This window comes from Glycine max, chromosome 10, assembly GCF_000004515.6.
Source record: "Glycine max cultivar Williams 82 chromosome 10, Glycine_max_v4.0, whole genome shotgun sequence".
In the NCBI taxonomy this organism is placed as follows: domain Eukaryota; kingdom Viridiplantae; phylum Streptophyta; class Magnoliopsida; order Fabales; family Fabaceae; genus Glycine; species Glycine max.
In genome coordinates, this window is record NC_038246.2 from 12,563,624 (window position 1) to 12,576,020 (window position 12,397).

The 12,397-nt window shown below is 31.6% G+C and overlaps 1 pseudogene; it reads left to right on the forward strand.

Moving 5' to 3' along the window:
* The first annotated feature begins 311 nt into the window (after positions 1-311).
* On the forward strand, positions 312-6,317 carry LOC100799525 (nucleotide-sugar uncharacterized transporter 1-like; annotated as a pseudogene).
* Positions 6,318-12,397: the final 6,080 nt, after the last annotated feature.

Below are 12,397 nucleotides of genomic sequence, written 5' to 3' on the forward strand. Positions count from 1 at the left end.
CATGATGAAGTTGTGGCAAGAGCACAATAGAACTTTCATCAATTGGTTTAGACAAACAATCTTCGTAGATGACAATGCTTCAAACACGTTAAGATTGTTAGTTGTTGGTCCAAAGGGTTCATTGTATGTAATTAGAAAGAGGTATGAAGGACTTTCTTTTGTAAATAAAAAAATAGTTTCATAGTCATCAATAATTTTTTTATTGCTTTTGAACTAAATTAATCCATTTTACAAGTTTCTTTTGGTTCCTTGGTAGGATTTCTGCCATACCATAATCTTGCTTCCAAGTGGAAGTTCTTAGCTTTTGAGTCATGGTTAAAACAGAAGGCTTAGATCCATCAATATACAAGCAAAACTCAGGCAGTATTACAAGTTTTGATGCTGAAATTAAGAATTTGTCTCCTGATTCTCCATCATCTCTGGAGATTGATGGTAAAGTTGAAGATTAAATTTGCTCCCTTGATTGAAATTGGAAGATCTTCTAAGGATTTATGACAAAGCGAAAGTTAAGTTCTTATCTTCATTTGTTGGGCAGGTTTGGTATTCAAAACATAAATTCACTGCCAAAATATATTCCTTAAGTTTTACCATAAAATATGGAACTTGAATATTATCGATTTAAGGTGTATGGTCTAGATTAGTTCCTCTGAGAGCATGTCCTCAATTCGGTATCTTTCTAAACTCTTATGTATTTTCCTTTATATCTTTGGTTGCTTATAAGAGAGTGTGTTTTTGTAGCTGTTGTAGTACCTAAAAACAATTTTATTTTTTAGTAGAATCTAGTCTATGTGCCTCGTTATAATTCCATTAAAGCTTTGCAGTAGGGGGGCCTACCAAGTGTGAGTATGAAAAATGAAAAGTAAGAAAGGTTAATCTTGATTATACAATCATACACAACTTGCCCAAATTGGTTTTACTTGAAACTAATCCTGACCATCCATGGAAGATTTAATTGTTGGAACAAGTGGCCTCAGAATAATTAAGAAGGGGGGTTGAATTAATTATGAACGTGTCTTGACTAATTAAAAATTAATCCTTCTTAATGTTACTAGATTCAATTAGGTTTTACTACTAAGTTATGAAAAAGTAAAGAACAGAAACAATAACTTAGACAAAAGTAAAGCGGAAATAAAAAGTGCACAGCGGAAAAGTAAGGAGTGAAGGGAAGAAGAAAGCAAACACAAGTTTTATACTGGTTCGACAACAACCCGTGCCTACATCCAGTCCTCAAGCAACCTCTTGAGATTTCCTTTCCTTGTAAAAATCCTTTACAAGCAAAGAGCCACAAAGGATGTACCCTCACTTGTTCTCTTTGAACAACCAAGTAGATGTACCCTCTACTTGAAGCGAACCACAAAGGATGTACCCTCCCTTGTGTTCACTATTACAACCAAGAAGCTACCCGTTTCTTACACAGAATTCTCAGACGGTTAGTTCTTTAAATTCAGTGTTTGGGCAAAGAATTCTCATACGGTTAGTTCTTTGAATTCTTTGTTTGAGGAATCAAAAGAATTCTCAAATGGTTAGTTCTTTGAATTCTTTTGGCAAGAGGGAGAAGGAAAGAAGAAGAAGAGAAAAACAGAAGGATAACACAGTTTTTGTTTTTGCAGAATTTTCCTTCCTTCAAGGAAAGATTGAACAAACACTTAGAATGAATTTGGCAAAGGTTTTGCAAGAGAAAAACAGTGGAAAGTTCTGTGTAATCAAATGTTTTTCTGTGTTATTGTATATTGTATTGTATTGTATTTAAAATGCATGCCAAGGTCTTATATTTATAGAACCTTGATACCTTTTGAGAAAACCATGTTAAGAGTTATAACTCTTCACATTTTCTTCAAAAACATTCACTGGTAATCGATTACCATAATGGTGTAATTGATTACATAATGTATTTTATGAAAAGTTGTGACTCTTCACAATTGGATTTGAATTTCAACGTTCAGATTCACTTGTAATCGATTACTAATATAGTGTAATCGATTACACTATTTGAAAATCATTTTGGAACATTGCAAAGTATTGAAACCAGTTTGAAAACCATCCTGGTCACTAGTAATCGATTACTACCAAATGGTAATCGATTACCAGAGAGTATAAAAACTCTGGTAACTTAGAAGATTTTAGAAAATCCTTTTTAAAACAAAAAATGTGCTATTTGATGTTTTTTTGAAAAATACTTTTTACTACCTACTTTGACTTGGCTTGATGCTTCTTGATTTCTTCATTTGATTCTTGAATCTTTGAGTGGAATCTTGAATGCTTGATTCTTTAATCTCGAAACAACTCTTTGAGCTTTAGCATCATCAAAACATCTTGGTGAATCATCATGGTAGCTTTGCTTCCACATTAATGGTTAACATTGGCTTTTCTTTTGCTTTTACACTCCACATTCAACTAGAATTTAAATCATCATCTAATTAATTATTTATTTATGGTAAATCTATGATGAAACCTTCCTCTTATTTTCTATTACCTTATGCTGGTAACTGCAGGAAAAGCTTTGGAAGACTTGAGAGCTTCTCTCTTTAATCAATTTCGTTCCTCTGAAGGTGCAAAGTGTCAACAACAGTGCATATATGGTCCAGGCATTGCACTTTCATTCAATTTTCTGGTTGCAGTTGGTACTATTTTCATGAACAAAATGGTTTGTTTACTCTCTTTTTACCTCATATCTGGTTAAGCTGTGTTTTCTGTTGAAATTTAAAAGTATTATGATTTTTATTTGCTGACTTTCTTGGGTTTTTCTTGTTTTGTTTCAGGTGCTTCAAACTGTTTAGTTCAAATTCCCTATACTTTTTACACTAATTCACTATGTATTGAGCTGGTTCTTAATGGCAATACTAAAAGCATTTTCTTTTCTTCCAGCTGCTCCTTTCTCAAAATTAACTTGATTGTCTACTTTATTTACTCTTGGATTTGTTATGTCTCTATCCACTGGCTTTGCTAATGTCAGCTTGAAATATAATAGGTAACCCAAACTATTCACATTTATTATTTGAAATATTTTTTTATACTCTCAATTTAATTTCTATATCTTCAGCATTGGTTTCTATCAGATGGCAAAGATTGCAGTGACACCATCAATAGTTTTAGCAGAATTTGTATTGTATTGTATAAGAAGAAAGTTTCTTTCGCAAAGGTATATGCACTCACTTGGTTTTGCATGCATTTCTAATAATAATAAGTAGAATTGTACGATTCTAGCAGGAATACAAACTTTTATATAATAAAAACATATGAAATATGGACATGTTTTGTACTATGAACTTCTTTAATTATAACATGGATCAAGTTGTTGATGAAATCCTTCGATATGAGGCAAATTGTGCAACCTATTTATAAAGTTTGTCTGTTTAGTGAACACCCTCCTTTATGCTGACATATATATTACACCTGCATATTTGTGGAAGGTAAGTAAATCTGATAGTAGATTTAATGTGATTTCACACGTGACATGATATTATATGTGCTTCTGAGATCCTATGAATGCATTTCAAAATTATGGTTGACTAAAGGAGTCTTGCCACTGGACCATATTATACTGTTTGTGATTTATTAAGCTATATTGTATTGCTTTAGGAACCCTTAGCTTCATCCTTTTCAAATGCTTTGCTTGATTTAGTTGGCCTATGCTTTCTGGCTACAAATGATATGTGAACTCTATATTTCAGGGCAATTGACTTATGAAGTTTTGTGATGTATCGTTTATATAGAGCCGGGGGGGGGGGGGGTCAATTAATTTGTGGTTTTGTGATTTTCTCCTTAGGTTTCGATGCTTGCTAGAATTTTAAAACTTTACAGGCATTAGCATTAACAGTGGTATCTATTGGTGTTGATATGGCAATTGTGACTGATCTTCAGTTCCATGTATTTCTTGCTTGTGTAGCATTGGCTTGGATTGTTCTCAGTATTGTAAACAAAATCTTGTGGTCTAACTGTAGCAGCAAGAGAACTGGACTGCTTTGTTGTGAGTAATTATTACAACCTTTATAACTTTCCTCCTCATCTCCCTTGTCACTCTTTGGTTCTTATGTACATCAAAGGATTTCTTTCTATCAGAACCACACCTATTACTTTGATTTTTCTGGCTGCTATGTTACCCTACCTAGACCATCCAGGTGTTCTCTCCTTCGATTGGAACTTCAGCAATAGTATGGTGATTTTTGCATAAGCTATTCTTGGATTATTGCTTCAATGGTCTGGTGCTTTAGTACTAGGGTAAGTCAGATTTCTAGTTGTTGAATAATTTTGATTTTATTTGGGAGAAGAATTTCAATTTCTTGTAGAGTAGATAGAACCTATTCTGTTGAATTTTATAAATGGGGATCCGACATGATTATCATTTTATTTGTTGTGTGTATTATGGAACACATTGTTGATGTTTGTATTAAGAATGTACTAACCTCCAAAGGCCTAACCAAGCATAAAGTGGCCACTCTTGTTCTATTATAGACTAAGATACATTAATGCTGAAAAAGAAATTAGCTTTCTTCCCCCCCTTTTTAGGGCAGGGCGGGGTGGGTTACAATTAATTAGCTGAGCCCAAAGAGTTGAACCAAGAAACCATGATATGCATTTGATACAACCTTTGTTTCTTCTCCTATCTTTATAATTTCTTGAGGCCTTGTGAATGTAGTACATTTCTCATTCACTTGGAAGCTAAGAGTCTAAATCACTGTTATGGTGGGTTACATTACTGGTTACTTTTACAGTTTTATGAAATATTTAAACCATGAAACTTTTTTTTTTGTTTGGGCCATCAGTATTTGGCTTATAGTTCTAAATATTCTTAACTCAAACATAGTTGCTCTTTTTTTCAACTGCTATTTTTTCTTTTCATTCAAGTTTAGCTCAACAACATCTCCAAGTTACATATTGTTTTAAATTCATTGAACCATCTACCTAAGATCCCAATGAGTAAAAATATTTTTTCAATTTGTATTATATTTTAGTAGTACTGTAGACTACTAATGTTTTCCAAATGTCAGAAGTACTCTTGCAACCTGATAATTACTAATAGAGTGATGACCCATTTACTTTCAACTAAAGTTTACACTAAATGCCTTGCATGATTATCTGCTGAAATTAGTTACTAACATTGTACTTTATGGCCAAGTTTACAACACCCGAATTAAGAGTCAAAACCTTGTAAACTTTTTCATTTTTATAATTTGACAATATTATGATAGATTGTTTACTGAGAATTTTGGAGTAGCAAATTTATTCAAGTCATTCATCATGTGTATTTAAGTGTTATGTTTTGGATGCTATTTCTAGGTAACATTCAGAACGTTATTGCATCTGGCTTATGTTTGGCTTAATTCATTGTGGTTTACTAATCTTTTTGAGGGTTGGTTTTACCCTGCAATTTGCAGAGCTACATCTGCCATCTCCCACGTCGTCCTGGGGTAGTTTAAGACCTGCGTCCTCCTTCTAGGAAACTATTATCTCTTTGGATCCCATCTTGGCAAAATCGGTATTTGTGGTGCATTCACAACTATTGTTGGTATGTTTGTTTACACTTACTTCAATATGAGGCAACAATCAAACAAGCCATCTCCTCGACAGGCTTCTGTTTCGCCAAAATCTAAACTTGCCAATATGAAGCATGTTACTTCTTCATTAGTTGTTTTGATAAATTCACTATTGCTAGGTTGTGGTGTATGTACTTTGTTTATTTTTAATTTTGGCCATCCTTGGAGGAGAAAATAAGGAAAGTGCCATTATCATGTGCTCAAATATCCATGTTGATGTCATTTTTAGCTCTAGCTTGTATATATAGGGCTTTCTTTAATTACACATGACTAAAAAGTTTGAACATTTTCGAAATTATTACGTGGCAATTAATGTAAATGTATTGGTTTGAATTTGTAATATAGGTGGTGTTGAAAATAAATAAATGACTTGTAAAAAAAACAACACTTTCTAGGAAGGTTTTGTCGAAAAAACATCTTAAAATGTGATACATTCTAAGACGGTTTTCGAGATAGAACCGTGTTAGAATGTGATACATTTTAAGACGATTTTTGAATAAGACCATCTTAGAATGTGACACATTCTAAGACGGGTAGGGAACCGTTGTCGTAGATGCGTCGATATTCTACGATGTCCACTACGACGACAGTTAATAATCGATGTCATATCACTATTATATAGTAGTGTATAGACCAAATGGAAGCAAAGCAATGACAAAATTTGGAATAATCATGATATTCCACCAACAATCGCAGTGCAACTTGCTCTCCTTCATCTACAAGAATGGCAGCAAGCACGTGGCTCCAATCATCATCGTCCTCAATTTCCTAATTCATTGGTGAGTTTTGTAAGGAGGCAAGCAAATTTTGTTGCGTATTCTTTGACTAGGATATCAACTTTGTATGTTAGCTCTGAGGTCTTTATTCATGTTTTTTCTAGTTTGTGTCTCTTTTATTATTATGATTTAAATAACATAAGTATCTTTATATAGAAAAAAACATAATTTTCTTGTTTATTATTTTTTAAATGTTTTTTTAATGAAAACACGACCTCTCCTGTTGTGAAGTAATTGAAGCTCCCCGCTCTTGTAGAAGAAAAATTAAGTCACCAGATCGGGCTAATGTCGTATCATGGTATGAAGGAATTTGAGTAAAAATAATTGAAATTAAGGTATGCCATCTTCAAAATCACGATTTTTCTTGAAAAAAAAAACAAAAGTTGTGTAGTAAAATACGACTCCAATTCAAGGTCGTGTATCAATACAAGAATTCTTTAAAATTAAATTAAAAAGTAAAAAAATAAAATTCATATTTTAATTTATGACTTTAGTTTAAAGTCGTGAATTAAAACATCACTTCAACAAAATTAAATTAAAAAAAATAGAAAATTATATTTTAAAACAGGGTTTTTTCATTCAAATTCGTATGTGTAAAATATGACTTATGACTTATTTATTTATGTAATTTTTTGAAATTTACTATTTTTTTAATTTTTGAGAAATAAGTTACCCCTTTTGTGTAAGAAAATCGCTGGGACAAGATCCTTTTATACGGATTAATTCCATGTGTCTTTTGGCTTAGGTAAACCTTACACTATAATGATCCATGGGATTGGGTAACCTAATTTATCTTCCATCATTATAATATAGAACTCAAGAGAACCCCAACAGCTAATTACCCATCAATGGGGGACCTTATTATTGAATTATTGTGACCACCTGTTTTTTGACAGGCTTAGGCTGCTTCGCATAAGCCACAAAAATTAAGAATATAAAGCACAAAAATGTTGACTTAAATACAGAAAGAAACTATAATATATCAGTTTTTTGATCATTCAGAAAGTAGATATATATATATATATATATATATATATATATATATATATATATATATATATATATATATATATATATATATATATATATATATATATAAACTTTGGATTTTTCACTTAAATTTATAAAATTTTGCAAATTAAAATTTTAATTTACCAGAACCGATCACATGTCGATGGGATGTTATCATATTTTAATAAATATTGATATATTTAATTCCTGCACACATTTTTTATGATTATTTTTACAATTTATTTATTTTTATCTATTTTTGTTATGTCATCTATTTTATTTGATACTTTTTTTCTTTTATCTTTCTTTTAATTGTAAAAATTAATAATTGTAAAAAAAGAGTTGAAAGAATAGATTTTTTGTTTTGTTAACCTGGCGCTTTCAGAATCCAGATCAGAAATACCGACTTAGCACATCCAATAGTTGGTGAATTCCTCACTTGAATCACCTTAAAAGCCCAACTTCTCTCATAGTTATATAATCATATATATTTTGGATGTGTTCTTATATACCTAAACCATTTTACGACTGATCTCCCCCACAATTTATTTATATTAACATGCAATATTTGTCTCTTTCGAACGAAGGTTTGTGGCGGGCTTTCATAAATAACAAACTTTACATCAAGAATAATTAAAAATTAAAACAAGTTGTCATTATAAGTGACTATGCAATGCTATAATATTTGTTTATCATGTAGTTTAATATTGTATTTTAAACGGAAAAAGTTCCATGATAATTACAGTCTAATCATTTTACGCATAAATATTATACATTTAAAAAGAAGTCGTTTTTTTATTGCGTGAAAATAGATCAGGTTAGACTTTGGTGGGCTTAAGCCTAATCTATATCATAATTACTAAGTTTGTGCCTAACCTATTTACTTGTTATATGTTAAGGGTTTAGCTTTGATCTAACTTGTTTAAAAGTCTATTTACATGGTATGTTTTATAAAAGGCCTATAAACTAGCCAATAAGCCTAATAGAACCTAAATAGACAAATACACTTATCAAAGTTATTATTAATGTTAATATTAAGAATTATATATATATATATATATATATATATATATATATATATATTATAATATTATATTTATTATTATATAAACAACTCAGGCCAGGCCTTTAGCAAACCAGATCGTAGGCCCCTAACAGGTCACCTAGCTTATTTCCTCCCTTATAATTTATTCAACTAATTAAACATGCATTTTTTTTAAGGGGAGTTGAGTTTAATAAAACATGTTAGGTAATTAAACATGTCACTAAAAGAGGATATTCTCTCCTTGTGAGATGTTTTTCTCTCCCTGGCAAGGTTTCTTTGGGCATGTGAGACGTGTTTTTCTATCTTGATTGTGAGGCAATTGCTTTTCTCGACGATCATGGAAGAAGTCAACATGGAAAACCTATCATTTGAGGCTAAGGAAGATCTGGTTATGACAATGAGGAAGATTGAGGATGTGCAAAATCTATCCCTTTGTCTAGTAGGGCGTTTCCTCACAGAGAGAGCCATTTATGTCCCCATCATGAAGGAACGAATGGCAGAAGTTTGGCAACCTCTTCGTGGAGTCTCTATTAGAGATATGGGAGTCATCACCTTTCTCTTCCAATTTTCCCACCTATAGATATCCAAAATGTCATCAAAGGGAGTCCTTGGTCTTTTGACAAACACTTGATGCTTCTAAGTGCTATCAAAGATGGTGAAATCCCAAACGATATTTCTCTCTTCTGTTAGGTCTGGATGACCACTCTTCTCATCTATCTTGGATTTTGATGAATAATAATAAACATAAATTATTGATGTTCTAATGAGTTTTTGAAAAATGGATAGGATTAACGTGTTAAAGGATTTAACAATGATCGGCACGTATCATCCACACTCCAAGAGAAAATGTTTTGTTAATTATTTAACTAGTGTCCAACGCGCTAAAACCAAAGAGCATTCACTCATTATGACAATTAGTGTTATACAATGTGTTTTGTTAACTTTCGCATATAGCTAGTAAGAGACTCACACATTCTTTTTGAAATGATCAACATTGATCAAAAAGTCTGTGATAGCTGAAAAAAGGAAGTACACGTGTTCTATCTTATACAAATTCATTTTGACTCTCTTTATTTTGAATTGCTAACATTTGAATTTAAGGAAATGACATAATATAAGATATTCATAGAATATTCCTTTGAGGTTGCTTTCGTCTAGGACAAGGAGCACATGACGATGTTTGTACTATCGCTCATTTCCTTGCAAATTAGAGCATGATATGTAGCCTTATCTTCTAGTGTAAGGCAATGGTCTTTTCAAGAAATCAACACTGATCCCAAAATAGATCTTTCACTGAAGTCTATAAAAGACAGTCCCTACTAAAAAAGATGTAAGCAAAAATCATTACAAAAAAAAATGAGAGACTAATTTAAAGTTTTCATTTATTTATCTGTTTCGAAGCAAAGTTATCATGTATTTGAGCTTTATTGTTTATTCGCTCATTGAGTGTTATTGAATCCTTGTATTCATTCAAACTATTGTTTGTGAAAGACATGAGTGACTTAGTGTTAAACAATACTTTGGTTTCTTAGATTTAAGTGGTATAAATAATACTTGTATAGCTAGGAGTGACAAGTTAGAATACTTGTTTGATAATCAAGTTTTGATTAGTGGAACCCTTTACCGTTGAGTAAAGGAGAACTCAACATATCTCAGGTTCAGTGAACCAATATAAACCAAGTCTTTCTACTTCTCGCCTTAAAAGTTTATAAACGTTCTAGTAGTACTCTCTGTCACTTCTTTTATACCAAGTATTTATTTGAAAAGTCATTTTAAAAAAAAATTATTATTAAGTCACTGGACGATCAAACTTGTCTTTATTAAAACTTGTCTTCTCTTTAGTGGACAACTTATCATACATATACATATCTTTCTATATATGTGCTAAAAGTTACAAAAAAAGTTATTATCTTTGATATACACACTACTCAACCCCCCCTTCTAGTGTGATTGTTGTTATTTTAGTTGGTATCAAAGTTTGGCCTTAAGGGTTGAGTATTTGACAATACTAAGGAAAAGATCCAGAATATCAAAGATATGGAAGAAGGATTTTCTACCAATAAACCACCGTTGTTTAGAGGTATAAAATATGATTACTAGAAGGAGTTTATGATAGCTCACTTTGAATCCATTCATATAGATCTATGGGACGTGGTGAAAAATGAAAATTATATTCCATCTGATGATTAGCTGAATGAAATTCTTAGAGGCCAATGAAGTGAGGAGCAAAAACTCAGATTCCTGCTCAGTTCCAAGGCTCAAAATGTGATGTTGTGTGCTTTATTAGAAGAGGAGTACCCCAAGGTATACAACTTCAGAAGTGTCAAACAAATGTGGGACACTCTGGCTGTAACATATGAAGGAACGTCACAAGTAAAGAGGATCAAACTTAGTCTCCTCACTCGTAAGTATGAACTCTTCTCTATGAAAGAAGACACACAAAGTATGTTCGGGCACTTTCAAACCATTCTCAATGAACTAAGATCCTTAGGCATAACTTATGATAATTATGATCATATTGATAGAATTTTGAGAAGTCTGTCTAGAAAGTGGAAACCGCCGGTAATATTGCTAATAACCTTAAAGAATCTTGATTCTATGTTCCTTTAGGAACTTGTTGGTACCCTTAATGTTCATGAACAAGAACTTCAACAGGACAAGGGACAAAAAAAATTCTTTTGTTTTCAACTATCAGAAGAAAAAGAAGACGTCATTGTCCAAAAAACAAGTCTTGAAAAGTTCGTTCAAAGCTCTTAAAGTTGATGATTCTTCTAATGATGAATATGAGGAAGACTTTGATGGAGATGAGCTCGCCTTCATTTCACGAAAGATCTGCAAAATTCTTTCTCTCTCCACAAGAACGTGACATGTTGCATTTTCTCTAGTTGTGAGACAACGATCATATCAAGGCAAGCACAAATCCCATAACAAATCTATTCTATAAAGCTATAAAAGGCGACCCAAGCTATGCTATCAAATGTAAGAATATGAAGAGAAATACGAGCAAGAGCATTTGAAATGCAAATCATTCAAGTCATTGGAAGATATATTACAATGCTTAATTAGTTAATCATTTGCCTAACAAAGTTATGCATTGTATTTGAGCTTAAGTGTTTATCCACTTTATTGAGTGATTTGAATCTGTGTATTCATTTGGCATATTTCATATTATGATCATAAACCTTGTCCGTGCACACAACATATGGAAAAAAAAGGTTCATCTTTGTAGTCATTAGACTCTTACCAATTTAATCCAAGCATCTTGATCTAAGCACCAAACAGACTAGACCTACTAATCTTTTCTCTTTTGAAATGATTGTGAAAAAAATATATCAACTGATCAAGTTTAACATAGTTTCCTTTACCATTTATAGGGAAACAAATTAAGCTTGAATGTGAATTAAAATTGAAGTTACTATTCAGACATAAAACATAGTTTACTTTTTCATTTAATTGTATTGGAAGCCATTTTTATGGACGAATTTGGAAGATCACTTGTTTACTACCACAGTTAAACTAAACTAAGGATCTCTAGTTGTACAACATTCTTACAATTAGTTAGTGCAAGAATTTTAGCAAATGGAATAATGATTGTTATAAAGAGGTTAGACATGATAAATATACACAAAGACGAAAAACTAAAAATAGAAAATAGATATGCACAAAGGCATAGAACTGAACAAAAGTTTGCTTGTACATGACAAATATGCCTAAGGAATAATTGAACAACAATGTGCTTATACATGATAAATATGTATAAGGATGTAGTCTCAGATGTTTGTAAAGGTATTTTCCATTATCAATAGTTTTGACATATGTAACTATGTTCGAACACTTGTACTCAATACAATTTATAATATTATAAATCAGAATTAACACCTATATTGTTATGTTGTAATTACTTAACATAAAAAATGAGTTTATTTGTTTTGATTCTAGTTACACAAAATATCATAACTTTCAACTACAAAAGAAATGCACAAAACAATTTCAATTTATAATTCTTCAAATAGTAGCATATGCACAAAATT